This window comes from Cryptomeria japonica, unplaced genomic scaffold, assembly GCF_030272615.1.
Source record: "Cryptomeria japonica unplaced genomic scaffold, Sugi_1.0 HiC_scaffold_504, whole genome shotgun sequence".
NCBI classification, from domain to species: Eukaryota; Viridiplantae; Streptophyta; class Pinopsida; order Cupressales; family Cupressaceae; genus Cryptomeria; species Cryptomeria japonica.
In genome coordinates, this window is record NW_026729320.1 from 30,001 (window position 1) to 50,000 (window position 20,000).

At 60.7% G+C, this 20,000-nt stretch overlaps 2 non-coding genes across 2 annotated transcripts; both read left to right on the plus strand.

Moving 5' to 3' along the window:
• Positions 1–12,308: 12,308 nt before the first annotated feature.
• On the plus strand, positions 12,309–12,427 carry LOC131872022 (5S ribosomal RNA). Its single transcript, XR_009370207.1, has one exon. It is a non-coding gene; the product is annotated as a 5S ribosomal RNA (ribosomal RNA).
• A 5,915-nt stretch (positions 12,428–18,342) lies between these two features.
• Positions 18,343–18,461, plus strand: LOC131872008 (5S ribosomal RNA). The gene has a single exon (XR_009370193.1). It is a non-coding gene; the product is annotated as a 5S ribosomal RNA (ribosomal RNA).
• The last annotated feature ends 1,539 nt before the right edge of the window (positions 18,462–20,000 follow it).

Genomic DNA, 20,000 nt, shown 5'->3' on the forward strand with positions numbered 1-20,000 from the left:
AGGGCCCAGCAGCCAGAATGCATGAAGCGACGGATGAAGCAGTGATGACAACCGGGCTGTGAGGAGAGGAGGGATGCAGCCAAGAAAGCAATCAGGGCTCGAGGCAAGGGATGCATCAAGGATAGCAATCATGTTGTGAGGCGAGATTCCAAAGGCTAAACGTGAGAGGCTGCAGGGTCGACTCAGAGAGGTCTATGCATGTGAGAGGCTGAAAGCAAGGTCAACTCGGAGCGGTCTATGCATCGGGCGCGCTTGGGGCGACTACCAGTGCCAACCCCTTATCCCGCGACGCGTCCGACAAAGAGAACGTTCCAAGGCGGCAGAGGAGGTTACCAGCCGAAGGATGCAGTAGCAATAACAGGTATAGTTCCGCGGCGGCCGAGAAGACTCACCGCATAGGAATCGGGATGCGAGGCGAGGGATGCGGCGGGAAGGCCCCGACGGCTAAACGGAAGAGGCTGCAGGGCCGCCTCGGAATGGTCCAAGCATCGGACGCGATTGGGACGACTACCAGTGCCAACCCCTTATCCCGCGATGCGTCCGATACACAGATAGTTCCAAGGCGGCCGAGGAGCCTCACCGCATATCAATCGGGGTGCGAGGCGAGGGATGGGGCGGGAAGGCCCCAACGGCTAGACGGAAGAGGCTTCAGGGCCACCTCGGAATGCTCCAAGCATCGGACGCGCTTGGGGCGACTACCAGTGCCAACCCCTTATCCCGCGATGCGTCCGATACACAGATGGTTCCAAGGCGGCCGAGGAGCCTCACCGCATAGCAATCGGGGGTGCGAGGCGAGGGATGGGGCGGGAAGGCCCCAACGGCTAGACGGAAGAGGCTTCAGGGCCGCCTCGGAATGGTCCAAGCATCGGACGCGCTTGGGGCGACTACCAGTGACAACCCCTCATCCCGCGATGCGTCCGATACGAAGATGGTTCCAAGGCGGCCGAGGAGCCTCACCGCATAGCAATCGGGGTGCGAGGTGGGGGATGCGGCGAGATGGCCCCAACGGCTAGACGGAAGAGGCCACAGGGCCGCGTTGGAATAGTCCAAGCATCGGACGCGCTTGGGGCGACTACCAGTGACAACCCCTTATCCCGCGATGCGTCCGATACGAAGATAGTTCCAAGGCGGCCGAGGAGCCTCACCGCATAGCAATCCGGGTGCGAGGTGGGGGATGCGGCGAGATGGCCCCAACGGCTAGACGGAAGAGGCTGCAGGGCCGCCTCGGAATAGTCCAAGCATCGGACGCGCTTGGGGCGACTACCAGTGACAACCCCTTATCCCGCGATGCTTCCGATACGAAGACAGTTCCAAGGCGGCCGAGGAGCCTCACCGCATAGCAATGGGGGTGCGAGGTGAGGGATGCGGCGAGATGGCCCCAACGGCTAGACGGAAGAGGCCACAGGGCCGCCTCGGAATAGTCCAAGCATCGGACGCGCTTGGGGCGACTACCAGTGACAACCCCTTATCCCGCGATGCATCCGATACGAAGATAGTTCCCAGGCGGCCGAGGAGCCTCACCGCATAGCAATCGGGGTGCGAGGCGAGGGATGCGGCGAGATGGCCCCAAAGGGTAGACGGAAGAGGCTGCGGGGCCGCCTCGGAATAGTCCAAGCATCGAACGCGCTTGGGGCGACTACCACTGCCAACCCCTTATCCCGCGATGCGTCCGATACACAGATAGTTCCGAGGCGGCCGAGGAGCTGGGGGATGCGGCGAGATGGCCCCAACGGCTAGACGGAAGAGGCTGTAGGGCCGCCTCGGAATAGTCCAAGCATCGGACGCGCTTGGGGCGACTACCAGTGACAACCCCTTATCCCGCGATGCGTCCGATACACAGATAGTTCCGAGGCGGCCAAGGAGCCTCACCGCATAGCAATCGTGGTGCGAGGTGGGGGATGCAGCGAGATGGCCCCAACGGCTAGACGGAAGAGGCTGCAGGGCCGCCTCGGAATGGTCCAAGCATCGGACGCGCTTGGGGCGACTACCACTGCCAACCCCTTATCCCGCGATGCGTCCGATACACAGATAGTTCCAAGGCGGCCGAGGAGCCTCACCGAATAGCAATCGGGGTGCGAGGCGAGGGATGCGGCGAGAAAGCCCCAACGGCTAGAGGGAAGAGGCTTCAGGTCCGCCTCGGAATGGTCCAAGCATCGGACGCGCTTGGGGCGACTACCAGTGACAACCCCTTATCCCGCGACGCGTCCGATACACAGATAGTTCCAAGGCGGCCGAGGAGCCTCACCGCATAGCAATCGGGGTGCGAGGCGAGGGATGCGGCGAGAAGGACCCAACGGCTAGACGGCAGAGGCTTCAGGGCCGCCTCGGAATGGTCCAAGCATCGGACGCGCTTGGGGCGACTACCAGTGACAACCCCTTATCCCGCGACGCGTCCGATACACAGATAGTTCCAAGGCGGCCGAGGAGCCTCACCGCATAGCAATCGGGGTGCGAGGCGAGGGATGCGGCGAGAAGGACCCAACGGCTAGACGGAAGAGGCTTCAGGTCCGCCTCGGAATGGTCCAAGCATCGGACGCGCTTGGGGCGACTACCAGTGACAACCCCTTATCCCGCGACGCGTCCGATACACAGATAGTTCCAAGGCGGCCGAGGAGCCTCACCGCATAGCAATCGGGGTGCGAGGCGAGGGATGCGGCGAGAAGGACCCAACGGCTAGACGGAAGAGGCTTCAGGGCCGCCTCGGAATGGTCCAAGCATCGGACGCGCTTGGGGCGACTACCAGTGACAACCCCTTATCCCGCGATGCGTCCGATACACAGATAGTTCCAAGGCGGCCGAGGAGCCTCACCGCATAGCAATCGGGGTGCGAGGCGAGGGATGCGGCGAGAAGGACCCAACGGCTAGACGGAAGAGGCTTCAGGGCCGCCTCGGAATGGTCCAAGCATCGGACGCGCTTGGGGCGACTACCAGTGACAACCCCTTATCCCGCGACGCGTCCGATACACAGATAGTTCCAAGGCGGCCGAGGAGCCTCACCGCATAGCAATCGGGGTGCGAGGCGAGGGATGCGGCAAGAAGGACCCAACGGCTAGACGGAAGAGGCTTCAGGGCCGCCTCGGAATGGTCCAAGCATCGGACGCGCTTGGGGCGACTACCAGTGACAACCCCTTATCCCGCGACGCGTCCGATACACAGATAGTTCCAAGGCGGCCGAGGAGCCTCACCGCATAGCAATCGGGGTGCGAGGCGAGGGATGCGGCGAGAAGGACCCAACGGCTAGACGGAAGAGGCTTCAGGTCCGCCTCGGAATGGTCCAAGCATCGGACGCGCTTGGGGCGACTACCAGTGACAACCCCTTATCCCGCGACGCGTCCGATACACAGATAGTTCCAAGGCGGCCGAGGAGCCTCACCGCATAGCAATCGGGGTGCGAGGCGAGGGATGCGGCGAGAAGGACCCAACGGCTAGACGGAAGAGGCTTCAGGGCCGCCTCGGAATGGTCCAAGCATCGGACGCGCTTGGGGCGACTACCAGTGACAACCCCTTATCCCGCGACGCGTCCGATACACAGATAGTTCCAAGGCGGCCGAGGAGCCTCACCGCATAGCAATCGGGGTGCGAGGCGAGGGATGCGGCGAGAAGGACCCAACGGCTAGACGGAAGAGGCTTCAGGGCCGCCTCGGAATGGTCCAAGCATCGGACGCGCTTGGGGCGACTACCAGTGACAACCCCTTATCCCGCGATGCGTCCGATACACAGATAGTTCCAAGGCGGCCGAGGAGCCTCACCGCATAGCAATCGGGGTGCGAGGCGAGGGATGCGGCGAGAAGGACCCAACGGCTAGACGGAAGAGGCTTCAGGGCCGCCTCGGAATGGTCCAAGCATCGGACGCGCTTGGGGCGACTACCAATGACAACCCCTTATCCCGCGACGCGTCCGATACACAGATAGTTCCAAGGCGGCCGAGGAGCCTCACCGCATAGCAATCGGGGTGCGAGGCGAGGGATGCGGCGAGAAGGACCCAACGGCTAGACGGAAGAGGCTTCAGGGCCGCCTCGGAATGGTCCAAGCATCGGACGCGCTTGGGGCGACTACCAGTGACAACCCCTTATCCCGCGACGCGTCCGATACACAGATAGTTCCAAGGCGGCCGAGGAGCCTCACCGCATAGCAATCGGGGTGCGAGGCGAGGGATGCGGCGAGAAGGACCCAACGGCTAGACGGAAGAGGCTTCAGGGCCGCCTCGGAATGGTCCAAGCATCGGACGCGCTTGGGGCGACTACCAGTGACAACCCCTTATCCCGCGACGCGTCCGATACACAGATAGTTCCAAGGCGGCCGAGGAGCCTCACCGCATAGCAATCGGGGTGCGAGGCGAGGGATGCGGCGAGAAGGACCCAACGGCTAGACGGAAGAGGCTTCAGGGCCGCCTGGGAATGGTCCATGCATCGCACGCGCTTGGGGCGACTACCAGTGACAACCCCTTATCCCGCGACGCGTCCGATACACAGATAGTTCCAAGGCGGCCGAGGAGCCTCACCGCATAGCAAGCGGGGTGCGAGGCGAGGGATGCGGCGAGAAGGACCCAACGGCTAGACGGAAGAGGCTTCAGGGCCGCCTCGGAATGGTCCAAGCATCGGACGCGCTTGGGGCGACTACCAGTGACAACCCCTTATCCCGCGACGCGTCCGATACACAGATAGTTCCAAGGCGGCCGAGGAGCCTCACCGCATAGCAATCGGGGTGCGAGTCGAGGGATGCGGCGAGAAGGACCCAACGGCTAGACGGAAGAGGCTTCAGGGCCGCCTCGGAATGGTCCAAGCATCGGACGCGCTTGGGGCGACTACCAGTGACAACCCCTTATCCCGCAATGCGTCTGATACACAGATAGTTCCAAGGCGGCCGAGGAGCCTCACCGCATAGCAATCGGGGTGCAAGGCAAGGGATGCGGCGAGAAGGACCCAACGGCTAGACGGAAGAGGCTTCAGGGCCGCCTCGGAATGGTCCAAGCATCGGACGCGCTTGGGGCGACTACCGTTGCCAACCCCTTATCCCGCGATGCGTCTGATACACAGATAGTTCCGAGGCGGCCGAGGAGCCTCACCGCATAGCAATCGGGTTGCGAGGCAGATTATTGGGAAGGGAACCCCCTGGGATGCGGCTCAAGCAGTGCCCAAAGGGACTGGAATGCGGAATCACATCGAGAGACCCAAATGCTATACGAGGGCTCAAATCGAATTATCGATTTGGCCACGACATGGACGCATCGGAACGACTACCTTTGCCGAACCACTCGCAATTGCATCCATACCGAAACCAATAGACATTTCCGTTAGAGCCCTCGCATAGCATTCGGGAATCTCGCATGCCCCTCTAAATCGACCAATGCTGGCGCTCAACGAAAATCCGAGCGCTACCACCGTTCGAGCGCCAGCATTGGTCGAGTTAGAGGGGCACGGGGGAGAATGCTCCAGTCAACACCTCCCCTATATAAGTTATTTGTCCGATTCTCGCACAACCGTAGTCTGCCTCGTCGAATCAAACAACGGTCCCAGATTCTGACTTCCGTTCCGTAGAGACCCAAAAGCTAGATGGAGGCTCGCAAGAAAGAGAGTCGGCGCATAGCAATCGGGTTTCTCGAACGTTTAGGGACCGAGCTCACTTGCGGATAGGGCAAAATCCGCCAAGCAACCCAAAAGCTAGACGGGGGCTCGAATCGAATCGCCTAGGCGGCCACAACAACGACGTGTTGGATCGACTACCAGTGCCAAACCATTCAGCAAGACTAGTCTGTGTCGAGGCCGGATAGAGATTCTCAGAGAGCGCCCGTATAGCATTTAGGAGACCTGCCGCGTCCCTCACACTCGACAAATGGTGGTGCACGTTTATAAATCCGAGCGATCCCAACCCTTTCAAGCACCAACATCGGTCGAGATAGAGGGGCACGGAGGGGGCTGCGTGAGACAACACAGTCCCCTATATAAGTTATTTGTCCGATTCTCACACATCCGAAGAATGGTCATCAAATCGGACAACAGCCCAAACTTCCGACTTCCGTCCCAGAAAGCCCAAGAGCTATCTAAAACGTTCATGGCCGGAACTCGATCGCGGCTATACCAGTCCGCCAAGCAACCCAAAAGCTAGACTGGAGCTCTAGTCGAATCACCTCTGTGGCCATTGCAAGGACGTGTTGGAGCGACTACCATTGCCGAACCATTCCGCAGGTCGAGTCCATACCAAGGCCGCATAGAGATTCACGATGAGCTCCTGCATAGCAATCAGGAGACTTGCCGTGTCCATCACAATCGATAAATCCTGGTGCAAGATTTTTGCATCCGAGCGCTCCAACCAGTCGAGCACCAGCATCAATCGACATAAACGGGCACGGGGGGAGGATGCTCGAGAACACTACCTCCCCTATATAAGTTATTTGTCCGATTCTCAAGCAGCCGAAGTCTGGTCATCGAATCGGGTCAAAGACCACAACTTCCGACTTTACCCACAATGCAAGTCATCGAATCGAACATCGGCCCCCGAGTCGGACTCCATGCGTATGTCAGGTCATCGGACCCAAATTCCGCCTTCCTGCGCATGGCGGGCCATCAATATCAACTCGGTCATCGGACCCAAACTCCGCCTTTCTGCGCATGGCACGCCTTCAAATCGGTCATCGGACCCAAATTCCGCCTTCCTGTGCATGGCGGGCCATCAACATCAACTCGGTCATCGGACCCAAATTCCGCCTTTCTGCGCATGGCACGCCATCAACTCGGTCATCGGACCCAAATTCCGCCTTCCTGCGCATGGCAGGTCATCGGACACAAATTCAGACCTCGCCAATATGCCTACGTATCGAATCGGTCATCGGACCCAACTTCCGACTTCATCCATACTGTAGGGTCTTTGAGGTTGGCGCGGTGCGCTCAACCCGGGGAGTCGACCCATCGAAGCATACACCTCCCCTATATAAGCTATTTGTCCGATTCCCACACCTGTGTAGTTTGCACCTCTGACCAGGACATCGACCCCAACTTCCGAACTCGACTGCAACGACGGCACCAGCGCCTTGGTGCGCACCTTGCGACGCACAGTCCCAACATTCGCCTTCCTGCACATGGCAGGTCATCGGACCCAAATTCCGACCTCGCGAGTATGCCTACATATCGAATCGGTCATCGGACACAACTTCCGACTTCATCCATACCGTAGGGTCTTTGAGGTTGGCGCGGTGCGCTCAACCCGGGGAGTCGACCCAACGAAGCATACACCTCCCCTATATAAGCTATTTGTCCGATTCCCACACCTGTGTAGTTTGCACCTCCGATCAGGACATCGACCCCAACTTCCGAACTCGCCTGCAACGACCGAACCAGCGCCTTGGTGCGCACCTTGCAACGCACAGTGCCAACATTCGCCTTCCTGCACATGGCAGGTCATCGGACCCAAATTCCGACCTCGCGAGTATGCCTACATATCGAATCGGTCATCGGACCCAACTTCCGACTTCATCCATACCGTAGGGTCTTTGAGGTTGGCGCGGTGCGCTCAACCCGGGGAGTCGACCCAACGAAGCATACACCTCCCCTATATAAGCTATTTGTCCGATTCCCACACCTGTGTAGCTTGCACCTCCGATCAGGACATCGACCCCAACTTCCGAACTCGACTAAAAAGACCGCACCAGCACCTTGGTGTGCACCTTGCAACGCACAGTGCCAACATTCGCCTTCCTGCACATGGCAGGTCATCGGACCCAAATTCCGACCTCATGAGCATACCTACTAATCGAATCGGTCATCGGACCCAACTTCCGACTTCATCCATACCGTAGGGTCTTTGAGGTTGGCGCGGTGCGCTCAACCTGGGGAGTCGACCCATCGAAGCATACACCTCCCCTATATAAGCTATTTGTCCGATTCCGACACCTGTGTAGTTTGCACCTCCGCTCAGGACATCGACCCCAACTTCCGAACTCGCCTGCAACGACCGAACCAGCGCCTTGGTGCGCACCAAAAGTGCGCACTTTTGGAGGGCACTTTTGTGCGCTCCAAAGGTGCGCACTTTTGGAGGGCACTTTTGTGCGCTCCAAAGGTGCGCACTTTTGGAGGGCACTTTTTGGAGGGCACTTTTGTGCGCTCCAAAGGTGCGCACTTTTGGAGGGCACTTTTTGGAGGGCACTTTTCTGCGCTCCAAAGGTGCGCACTTTTGGAGGGCACTTTTTGGAGGGCACTTTTCTGCGCTCCAAAGGTGCGCACTTTTGGAGGGCACTTTTTGGAGGGCACTTTTCTGCGCTCCAAAGGTGCGCACTTTTGGAGGGCACTTTTTGGAGGGCACTTTTCTGCGCTCCAAAGGTGCGCACTTTTGGAGGGCACTTTTGTGCACTCCAAAGGTGCACACTTTTGGAGGGCACTTTTTGGAGGGCACTTTTCTGCACTCCAAAGGTGCGCACTTTTGGAGGGCACTTTTTGGAGGGCACTTTTGTGCGCTCCAAAGGTGCGCACTTTTGGAGGGCACTTTTTGGAGGGCACTTTTGTGCGCTCCAAAGGTGCGCACTTTTGGAGGGCACTTTTGTGCACTCCAAAGGTGCGCACTTTTGGAGGGCACTTTTCCTGCGCTCCAAAGGTGCACACCTAGGTGAGCACCTTCGACCACACCTTGTAGCACACCAAACTCTGACTTTCGACTTCATCCGCAATGCAGGGTCTTTGAGGTTGGCGCAATGCGCACAACCAGGGGAGTCGACCCATCAAACCCAACACCTCCCCTATATAAGCTATTTGTCTGATTCTCATACATGCGTAGCCTGCAGGAGCAATTAGGACATCGACCCCAACTTTCGGCTTCTAAACGAAAACAAGGTCTTTGAGGTTGGTGTAATGCGAACAACTAGGGGAGTCAACCCATCAAACCCAACACCTCCCCTATATAAGCTATTTGTCTGATTCTCATACATGTGTAGTCTACAGGAGCAATTAGGACATCGACCCCAACTTTTGACTTCTTAACGAAAACAAGGTCTTTGAGGTTGACGTAATGCGCACAACCAGGGGAGTCGACCCATCAAACCCAACACCTCCCCTATATAAGCTATTTGTCCGATTCTCATACATGTGTAGCCTACAGGAGCCATTAGGACATTGACCCCAACTTTTGACTTCTTAACGAAAACAAGGTCTTTGAGGTTGGCGTAATGCGCACAACCAAGGGAGTTGACCCATCAAACCCAACACCTCCCCTATATAAGCTATTTGTCTGATTCTCATACATGTGTAGCCTGCAACAACGATTAGGACATCCACCCCAACTTCTGAATTCGTCTGCGTTGACCGCACCAAAGGTGCACGCCTTGGTGCTCACCAAAATCCGACTTCCGACTTCTTCTGCTATGCGGGGTCTTTGAGGTTGGCGCAGTGCGCACAACCAGGGGAGTCAACCCACCGAATGCAACACCTCCCCTATATAAGCTATTTGTCTGATTCTCATACATGCGTAGACTGCAGCAATGATTAGGACATCCACCCCAACTTTTGACTTCTTAAACAAGACAGGGTCTTTGAAGTTGGTGCAGTGCACACAACCAGGGGAGTCGACCCATCAAACGCAACACCTCCCCTATATAAAGCTATTTGTCCGATTCTCATACGTGTAGTCTGCAGCAGCGATTAGGACATCGACCCCAACTTCCGAATTCGTTTGCATTGACCGCACCAAAGGTGCACGCCTTGGTGTGCACCTTGGAGTGCACTTTGGTGCTCACCTCGGTGCACACTTTGGTGTGCACCTCGGTGTGCACCAAAGGTGCGCACCTTGGAGCGCACCAAAGGTGTACACTTTGGAGCGCACCACATAGGGTCTTTGAGAGGTTGGCGCAGTGCGCACACCAAGGTGGGTGTTGAGGTGCGTGCCGAGGTGGGTGGGTGCTAGGGTGCGCTCCATGGTGGGTGCCAGGGTGGGTGCGTGCTAGGGTGGATTCCAAAGAGGGTCATAGGGTGGGTGCCAAGGTGGGTTGGTGATATAGTGGGTTCAAAGGTGGGTACTAGGGTGGGTTCCAAGGTGGGTCACAAGTTGGGTGCCAGGATGCGTGGGTGTTAGGTTGGGTGCCAAGGTGGGCTCCTGCGTGGGTGGGTGCTAGGGTGGGTTTCAAGGTGGACGCGAGGGCGGGTGCCAAGGTGGGTAACAAGTTGGGTGTTAGGATGGGTGAGTGCTAGAGTGGGTGCCAAGGTGGGTGGGTGCTAAGGTGGATGCCAAGGTGGTTCACAGGGTGGGTGGGTTCTAGGGTGAGTTCCAAGGTGGGTCACAGGTTTAGTGCTAGGGTGCGTGTCAAGGCGGGTGTCGAGGTGCCTGGGTGCTAGGGTGTGGATGCCAATGTGGGTCATAGGGTGGGTACTAGGGTGGGCTGCAATGTGGGTGCCAAGGTGGGTAACATGCTCGGTTGGTTCTAAATTGGGTGTCAGGGTGGGTGTGCACCCACCTTGCCCGAGGTGGGTGCCAAGGTGCCAGTGTGGGTGGGTGCTAAGGTGGATGCCAAGGTGGGTGAGAAGGTGGGTGATAGGTTGAGTGGTAGGATGGGTGGGTGCCAAGATGGGTCACAGGGTGGGTGCAAGGGTGGGTAGGTGCTAGGGTTGGTGTCAGGGTGGGTGGGTGCTAGGTTGGGTTCCAAGGTGGGTGCGAGGGTGAGTGTCAAGGTGGGTCACAGGTTAGGTGCTAGGATGGGTGAGTGCTAGGGTGCAAAGGTGCCAGGGTGGGTGCTAGGATGGGTCGATGCTAGGGTGAGTGGCAAGGTGGGTCCACAAGTGTCAAGGTGGGTGCCGAGGTGGGTGCCAACTTGGGTTCCAAGGTGGGTGCCAAGTGGGCGACTGCTATGGTGGATGCCAAGGTGGGTCACGGGGTGGGTGCCAAGTTGCTAGGTTGTGTTCCAAGGTGGGTGCCAACGTGGCTGCTAGGGTGCGTGGGTTAAAGGGTGTGTCACAACGTGGGTGCCAGGATGGGTGCGCACCCACACTGGCCAAGACGGGTGCAAGGTTGGGTTCCAAGCCCGGTCACAGGCTGGGTGCTAGGATGGGTGGGTGCCAAGGTGGGCACCAGGGTGGGTGCACCCACCCTGGCCAAGGTGGGTCACGGGGTGGGTCCTAGGGTGGGTAACAGGGTGGGTACTAAGGTGCGTGCCAAGGTGGGTCATGGGGTGGGTGCCAAGGTGGGCACCAGGGTGGGTGTGCACCAACCCTAGCCAGGGTAGGTCACGGGGTGGTTGTCGGGGTGGGCGTCAAGGAGCCAAGGTGGGTGGCAAGTAGCCAAGTTGCGTGCCAAGGTGGGTGTCGGGGTGGGTGCCAAGGATCCAAGGTGGGTGCCAAGGAACCAAGGTGGGTGTCTGGGTGGGTGCCGAGGTGGGAGCCAGGGTGGGTCCCAAGGTGAGTGCAAAGGTGGGTGCCAGGGTCAAGGTGAGTGCCAATGTGGGTTCCAAGGTGCCAGGGTCAGGGTGAGTGCCAATGTGGGTTCAAAGGTGCTAAGTTGGGTGCGAGGTTGGGTGCGAGGGTGGGTGGGTGCCAAGGTGTGCTAGGTGGAAGCCCGGGTGGGTCGGCATCCCATGGGTGTCGAGTTGGGTGCCTGATGGGTGCTTCTTGTCAAGTTTTAGTCGTCGGGACTCATTTCGAGCCTTAGAGGTCGTTTCTTGTCCGGTTGCCCTGTCTTCGACCTGGGAACCCAATTTTGGTCCTCGGGTCCCATTTTTTTTTGTCTCGCATCCCACTTTTGGCCTGTGGCCTTTTCGGGGTCGATTCTCGTTTTGGGCATCAGAGCATGTTTCTTCTCCTAAAACCCAATATTTGTTTATTAAGTCTCGGAACACATTTTTGTTCTCGTGGACCCATCATGGGTCTTGGAACGCATTTGTGGTCCTTGGGTCCCATTTTGCATCCCGAAACTTGTGTTTTGGTGCTTGATCCCTATTTTGGGTGCCCACCTTGCACCAAGTGCGCACCCGGGGCAAACCGAGCGCCTTGGTGCACCGGGGCAAGATCGAGCGTGCACCCGAGGCGCCCCGAACATGCACCAAGGTGCACTCGGCCCACATGTGAGCGCAGGTCGTTGCGCCCGAGGTGGTGTGTGGGCACCGCGTTGCAGACGGGACACTGCACGCACACGACGCCCCGTCCAGGTGCACGCACGTAGGCCGGGCCGGGTGCACACCCGACGCCCTAGCAAGGTGCGCGCACCCGGGCAGGGCTCACACTTGGCGAACGGGGCGCACTTCGCGAGGGAGGGTGTGCACCTCGACGGGGGTGGGTGGCCGGGGTGGATTCGCACGTGGGTCGCGGTTTGCTAAGTACACACTGCGACAAGCTCATAACGGGTGCGATCATACCAGCGTTAGTGCACCGGATCCCATCAGAACTCCGCAGTTAAGCGCGCTTGGGCCGGAGTAGTACTGGGATGGGTGACCTCCCGGGAAGTCCCGGTGTTGCACCCTTTCTTAGTTTTTCGCCGGGCGTCGCAATGCTATTTGAATAAACCTTTTGCCCGTTTGCGTTCTCGTCGGGGCCGGGCCGGGCCGGGGTGCGCTGCCCGCACTACCGCGCGCGCGGGGGCGACACCGAGCGCGCACCCGAGGCGCCCCGAGCACACAGGCCACGGTGCAACCCGGGCGTTGTGCGCGCACCCCGGTGCGCCCGAGGTGCTGCGCGCGCACCCAGGTGAAATCGGTGTGCACCTCGGCCAGTGCGCGCTCGGTCGAGTCGCGCACGTTGGCCAAGGTGCACGGTGATGTTTCTTACTCTAAGGTTCCGCACCAGACGCCCGGGACAGGTGAGCGAAGCTGGGCGGGGCCGGGTGCGCGGCCGGGGCAGGTGCACGCAGCTGGAGAGAGCTTTGGAGCACACCAGAGGTGCGCACCTTGGAGCACACTTCGGAGCGCACCAATGATGCGCTCCATTCAAAAGTTTCCTGAAAAGGCAAAAAAAGTTGAGATTATAGAATTTCCCACTTGAGAGATTGTAAAAAAAAAAAATTTAAAATGAAGGAAACGCGGGTGCCAAGGTGTGCGCGCCCGGGTGCGCAGCCCAGCCAAGGTGTGCGCACCAAGGCGCCCACCCTGGCGAAGGTGCACGCAAGGTGCGCACCCGAGGCAAACCGGACAATTAACCCAACTTTCGACTTCGCGCGCACCTGCGCACCTTGGAGCGCACTTCGGAGCGCTCCTTGGTGCGCACCAATCTTGGGCACCTCGGAGTGCACCATGGCGCCCACCAAGGTGCGCACCCGGGGCAAACCGAGCTCCGACTTCGTGCGCACCTTGGAGCGCACGAAAGGTGCGCACCATGGCGCCCACCAAGGTGCGCAGCCCAGCCAAGGCGTGCGCATCAAGGTGCGCACCCTGGCGAAGGTGCGCACCCGGGGCAAACCGAGCTCCGACTTCGTGCGCACCTTGGAGCGCACAAAGGGTGCGCAACCCAGCCAAGGTGTGCGCACCCCGGGCAAACCGAGCTCCGAATCGTGCGCACCTTGGAGCACACTTCGGAGCCCTCCTTGGTGCGCACCGATGTTGCGCACCTCGGAGCGCACCCGGGGAAAACAATGCAATTAACCCGACTTTCGACTTCGTGGGCACCTCGGAGCGCTCTCGGGTTCGCACCTCGGAGCACACCGAGGTGCGCACCTTTGATGCGCTGCCTTCACCAATTTCCAGAAAAGGCAAGAAAACATTGAGAAGGTGTGCGCACCGAGGTGCCCACCCTGGCGAAGGTGCACGCGAGGTGCGCACCCGGGGCAAACCGGGCTCCGACTTCGTGCACGCCATGCTGCGCACCTTGGAGGGCCATGGTGCGCACCTTGGAGCACACTTCGGAGCGCTCAATGGTGCCCAACCCAGCCAAGGTGCCCACCGCGGCGAAGGTGCACGCGAGGTGCGCACCCGGGGCAAACCGGGCTCCGACTTCGTGCACGCCGCACCTTGGAGCACACTTCGGAGCGCTCCTTGGTGCGCACCAGGGCGCGCAACCCAGCCGAGGTGCCCACCCCGGCGAAGGTGCACGCGGGGTGCGCACCCGGGGCAAACCGGGCTCCGACTTCGTGCACGCCATGGTGCCCACCGCGGCGAAGGTGCACGCGAGGTGCGCACCCGGGGCAAACCGGGCTCCGACTTCGTGCACGCCGCACCTTGGAGCACACTTCGGAGCGCTCCTTGGTGCGCACCAGGGCGCGCAACCCAGCCGAGGTGCCCACCCCGGCGAAGGTGCACGCGAGGTGCGCACCCGGGGCAAACCGGGCTCCGACTTCGTGCACGCCATGGTGCCCACCGCGGCGAAGGTGCACGCGAGGTGCGCACCCGGGGCAAACCGGGCTCCGACTTCGTGCACGCCGCACCTTGGAGCACACTTCGGAGCGCTCCTTGGTGCGCACCATGGTGCCCACCAGGGCGCGCAACCCCGCCGAAGGTGCACGCGAGGTGCGCACCCGGGGCAAACCGGGCTCCGACTTCGTGCACGCCGCACCTTGGAGCACACTTCGGAGCGCTCCTTGGTGCGCACCAGGGCGCGCAACCCCGCCGAAGGTGCACGCGAGGTGCGCACCCGGGGCAAACCGGGCTCCGACTTCGTGCACGCCATGGTGCGCACCAGGGTGCCCACCGCGGCGAAGGTGCGCACCCGGGGCAAACCGGGCTCCGACTTCGTGCACGCCGCACCTTGGAGCACACTTCGGAGCGCTCCTTGGTGCGCACCAGGGCGCGCAACCCAGCCGAGGTGCCCACCCCGGCGAAGGTGCACGCGAGGTGCGCACCCGGGGCAAACCAGGCTCCGACTTCGTGCACGCCATGGTGCCCACCGCGGCGAAGGTGCGCACCCGGGGCAAACCGGGCTAGGACTTCGTGCACGCCGCACCTTGGAGCACACTTTGGAGCGCTCCTTGGTGCGCACCATGGTGCCCACCAGGCCGCGCAACCCAGCCAAGGTGTGCGCACCAAGGTGCACGCGAGGTGCGCACCCGGGGCAAACCGGGGTCCGGCTTCGTGCACGCCGCACCTTGGAGCACACATCGGGGCGCTCCCGGGTTCGCACCGGCGTTGCGCACCGTGGTGGGCACCTCGGAGCGCACCGTGGTGGGCACCTCGGAGCACACCAAGGTGGGCAGCGAGGTGCGCACCTTTGATGCGATGCCTTCACTAATTTCCATAAAAGGCAAAAAAAAACGAGATTTTAAAATTTCCGTTTTGAAAGATAGTGAGAAAAAGGGAATGCTGGTGCCATCTTGAGCCCGCCCTGGTGCGCAGCCCAGCCAAGGTGTGCGCACCAAGGTGCCCACCCTGGCGAAGGTGCGCGCCCGGGCAATTAACCCAACTTCCAACTTCGCGCGCGCCAGGGTGGGAGCGCACCCAACAACCGGGCCTGGGAAGAGCCAATGCGAGAAACCCCACCAAACGCTCTGACAAAAAAAGAGGGGGCGCTCCAGTAACCCCGCTTCGGAGCGCACCCTGGGCAAACCCAGCCAGGGTGCCCACCCCGGCCAAGGTGCAGGCGAGGTGCGCACCCGGGGCAAACCGGGCTCCGACAACGTGCACGCCGCACCTTGGAGCACACTTCGTAGCGCTCCCGGGTGCGCACCTCAGAGCACACCAAGGTGGGCAGCGAGGTGCGCACCTTTGATGCGCTGCCTTCACTAATTTCCAGAAAAGGCAAAAAAAAGAGGAGATTTTAAAATTTCCGTTTTGAAAGATAGTGAAAAAAACGGAACGCGGGTGCCATCTTGAGCCCGCCCTGGTGCACAGCCCAGGTAAGGTGCCCACCCTGGCAAAGGTGCGCACCCGGGCAATTAACCCTACTTCCGACTTCGTGCGCGCCAGGGTGGCAACCGGGCCTGGGAAGAGCCAATGCGAGAAACCCCACCAAACGCTCCGACAAAAAAAGAGGCGGCGCTCCAATAACCCCGCTTCGGAGCGCAGCCGGGGCAAACCCAGCCAAGGTGCCCACCCCGACGAAGGTGCACGCGAGGTGCGCACCCGGGGCAAACCGGGCTCCGACAACGTGCACGCAGCACCTTGGAGCACACTTCGAAGCACTCCCGGGTGCCCACCGGCGTTGCGCACCGTGGTGGGCAGCGAGGTGCGCACCTTTGATGCGCTGCCTTCACTAATTTCCAGAAAAGGCAAAAAAAAATGAGATTTTAAAATTTCCGTTTTGAAAGATAGTGAAAAAAACGGAACGCGGGTGCCATCTTGAGCCCGCCCTGGTGCGCAGCCCAGGCAAGGCATGCGCACCAAGGTGCCCACCCGCGGTGCACGCCCGGGGCAAACCGGGCTCCGACTTCGTGCAGGGCGCACCTTGGAGCACACTTCGGAGCGCTCCTTGGTGCGCACCATGGTGCCCACCAGGGCGCACCCGGGGCAAACCGGGCTCCGACTTCGTGCACGCCGCACCTTGGAGCACACATCGGAGCGCTCCCAGGTTCGCACCAGCGTTGCGCACCTTTGATGCGCTGCCTTCACTAATTTCCAGAAAAGGCAAAAAAAAACGATATTTTAAAATTTCCGTTCTGAAAGATAGTGAAAAAAACGGAACGCGGGTGCCATCTTGAGCCCTTCCTGGTGCGCAGCCCAGGCAAGTTGTGCGCACCAAGGTGCCCACCCTGGCGGAGGTGCGCGCCCGGGGCAAACCGGGCTCCGACTTCGTGCACTGCATGGTGCCCACCAAGGCGCGCAACCCAGCCAAGGTGCCCACCGCAGCGAAGGTGCACGCGAGGTGCGCACCCGAGGTGCACACCCGGGGCAAACCGAGCTCCGACTTCGTGCACGCCGCACCTTGGAGCACACTTCAGAGCGCTCCTTGGTGCGCACCAGGGCGCGCAACCCAGCCAAGGTGCTCACCCCGGCGAAGGTGCACGCGAGGTGCGCACCCGGGGCAAGCCGGGCTCGGACTTCGTGCACGCCGCACCTTGGAGCACACATCGGAGCGCTCCCGGGTTCGCACCAGCATTGCGCACCTTTGATGCGCTGCCTTCACTAATTTCCAGAAAAGGCAAAAAAAAAAAAAAAACGAGATTTTAAAATTTCCGTTTTGAAAGATAGTGAAAAAAACGGAACGCGGGTGCCATCTTGAGCCCGCCCTGGTGTGCAGCCCAGGCAAGTTGTGCGCACCAAGGCACCCACCCTGGCCAAGGTGGGTCACGGGGTGGGTCCTAGGGTGGGTAACGGGGTGGGTACTAAGGTGCGTGCCAAGGTGGGTCATGGGGTGGGTGCCAAGGTGGGCACCAGGGTGGGTGTGCACCAACCCTAGCCAGGGTAGGTCACGGGGTGGTTGTCGGGGTGGGCGTCAAGGAGCCAAGGTGGGTGGCAAGTAGCCAAGTTGCGTGCCAAGGTGGGTGTCGGGGTGGGTGCCAAGGATCCAAGGTGGGTGCCAAGGAACCAAGGTGGGTGTCTGGGTGGGTGCCGAGGTGGGAGCCAGGGTGGGTCCCAAGGTGAGTGCAAAGGTGGGTGCCAGGGTCAAGGTGAGTGCCAATGTGGGTTCCAAGGTGCCAGGGTCAGGGTGAGTGCCAATGTGGGTTCAAAGGTGCTAAGTTGGGTGCGAGGTTGGGTGCGAGGGTGGGTGGGTGCCAAGGTGTGCTAGGTGGAAGCCCGGGTGGGTCGGCATCCCATGGGTGTCGAGTTGGGTGCCTGATGGGTGCTTCTTGTCAAGTTTTAGTCGTCGGGACTCATTTCGAGCCTTAGAGGTCGTTTCTTGTCCGGTTGCCCTGTCTTCGACCTGGGAACCCAATTTTGGTCCTCGGGTCCCATTTTTTTTTGTCTCGCATCCCACTTTTGGCCTGTGGCCTTTTCGGGGTCGATTCTCGTTTTGGGCATCAGAGCATGTTTCTTCTCCTAAAACCCAATATTTGTTTATTAAGTCTCGGAACACATTTTTGTTCTCGTGGACCCATCATGGGTCTTGGAACGCATTTGTGGTCCTTGGGTCCCATTTTGCATCCCGAAACTTGTGTTTTGGTGCTTGATCCCTATTTTGGGTGCCCACCTTGCACCAAGTGCGCACCCGGGGCAAACCGAGCGCCTTGGTGCACCGGGGCAAGATCGAGCGTGCACCCGAGGCGCCCCGAACATGCACCAAGGTGCACTCGGCCCACATGTGAGCGCAGGTCGTTGCGCCCGAGGTGGTGTGTGGGCACCGCGTTGCAGACGGGACACTGCACGCACACGACGCCCCGTCCAGGTGCACGCACGTAGGCCGGGCCGGGTGCACACCCGACGCCCTAGCAAGGTGCGCGCACCCGGGCAGGGCTCACACTTGGCGAACGGGGCGCACTTCGCGAGGGAGGGTGTGCACCTCGACGGGGGTGGGTGGCCGGGGTGGATTCGCACGTGGGTCGCGGTTTGCTAAGTACACACTGCGACAAGCTCATAACGGGTGCGATCATACCAGCGTTAGTGCACCGGATCCCATCAGAACTCCGCAGTTAAGCGCGCTTGGGCCGGAGTAGTACTCGGATGGGTGACCTCCCGGGAAGTCCCGGTGTTGCACCCTTTTTTAGTTTTTCGCCGGGCGTCGCAATGCTATTTGAATAAACCTTTTGCCCGTTTGCGTTCTCGTCGGGGCCGGGCCGGGCCGGGGTGCGCTGCCCGCACTACCGCGCGCGCGGGGGCGACACCGAGCGCGCACCCGAGGCGCCCCGAGCACACAGGCCACGGTGCAACCCGGGCGTTGTGCGCGCACCCCGGTGCGCCCGAGGTGCTGCGCGCGCACCCAGGTGAAATCGGTGTGCACCTCGGCCAGTGCGCGCTCGGTCGAGTCGCGCACGTTGGCCAAGGTGCACGGTGATGTTTCTTACTCTAAGGTTCCGCACCAGACGCCCGGGACAGGTGAGCGAAGCTGGGCGGGGCCGGGTGCGCGGCCGGGGCAGGTGCACGCAGCTGGAGAGAGCTTTGGAGCACACCAGAGGTGCGCACCTTGGAGCACACTTCGGAGCGCACCAATGATGCGCTCCATTCAAAAGTTTCCTGAAAAGGCAAAAAAAGTTGAGATTATAGAATTTCCCACTTGAGAGATTGTAAAAAAAAAAAATTTAAAATGAAGGAAACGCGGGTGCCAAGGTGTGCGCGCCCGGGTGCGCAGCCCAGCCAAGGTGTGCGCACCAAGGCGCCCACCCTGGCGAAGGTGCACGCAAGGTGCGCACCCGAGGCAAACCGGACAATTAACCCAACTTTCGACTTCGCGCGCACCTGCGCACCTTGGAGCGCACTTCGGAGCGCTCCTTGGTGCGCACCAATCTTGGGCACCTCGGAGTGCACCATGGCGCCCACCAAGGTGCGCACCCGGGGCAAACCGAGCTCCGACTTCGTGCGCACCTTGGAGCGCACGAAAGGTGCGCACCATGGCGCCCACCAAGGTGCGCAGCCCAGCCAAGGCGTGCGCATCAAGGTGCGCACCCTGGCGAAGGTGCGCACCCGGGGCAAACCGAGCTCCGACTTCGTGCGCACCTTGGAGCGCACAAAGGGTGCGCAACCCAGCCAAGGTGTGCGCACCCCGGGCAAACCGAGCTCCGAATCGTGCGCACCTTGGAGCACACTTCGGAGCCCTCCTTGGTGCGCACCGATGTTGCGCACCTCGGAGCGCACCCGGGGAAAACAATGCAATTAACCCGACTTTCGACTTCGTGGGCACCTCGGAGCGCTCTCGGGTTCGCACCTCGGAGCACACCGAGGTGCGCACCTTTGATGCGCTGCCTTCACCAATTTCCAGAAAAGGCAAGAAAACATTGAGAAGGTGTGCGCACCGAGGTGCCCACCCTGGCGAAGGTGCACGCGAGGTGCGCACCCGGGGCAAACCGGGCTCCGACTTCGTGCACGCCATGCTGCGCACCTTGGAGGGCCATGGTGCGCACCTTGGAGCACACTTCGGAGCGCTCAATGGTGCCCAACCCAGCCAAGGTGCCCACCGCGGCGAAGGTGCACGCGAGGTGCGCACCCGGGGCAAACCGGGCTCCGACTTCGTGCACGCCGCACCTTGGAGCACACTTCGGAGCGCTCCTTGGTGCGCACCAGGGCGCGCAACCCAGCCGAGGTG